Genomic DNA, 585 nt, shown 5'->3' with positions numbered 1-585 from the left:
ATTTAATTATCGGATTCCAAGAAAAAAAAGGAAAAAAATAATATACATGTACAAAAATTAAATAAACATAATTTATTAAAACAAACAATAATACTTAAACAAATATACCCAGATTGATTAGTTATATTGCCTTTTTTCTCACTTTTAATTCTGCAAACTCGTCAATTAGTTTGTCATAATTAATAGTTATTTAATAACTCTTTTTCTATATAAAGTAATGATAAACTATTTAATTTTTGTTGGCCTAATGTGGATCTTAAAAATTTTTTTATTCTGGCCATTACTGAGAATGATCTTTCATCGCTTGCATTGCTTATTGGAAGTGTTAAATAAATTCTCAGAATTATGTTTAAATTAGGGAATGTTGCAATAATATTATTTTCCTGAATAAATGACCACATGGATACAGGCGACATAATATTTTCTTTACTTATAAAAGTCTTAAATTGTAATACTTCATTTTTCAGTTCTGCTAGGTTTAAATCTTGTTCATAACATTTTAATTCCTCTATTGAAGAGTCACTAACATCACTATCATGAAAAATTGTTTTGAATTTATTGTTAATAGTTTTATATCCCTCAGAT

Source organism: Centruroides sculpturatus, unplaced genomic scaffold, assembly GCF_000671375.1.
Source record: "Centruroides sculpturatus isolate CEXI.00-Female unplaced genomic scaffold, Cexi_2.0 scaffold1181, whole genome shotgun sequence".
NCBI classification, from domain to species: Eukaryota; Metazoa; Arthropoda; class Arachnida; order Scorpiones; family Buthidae; genus Centruroides; species Centruroides sculpturatus.
Note: the sequence above shows the minus strand (reverse complement) of the source record.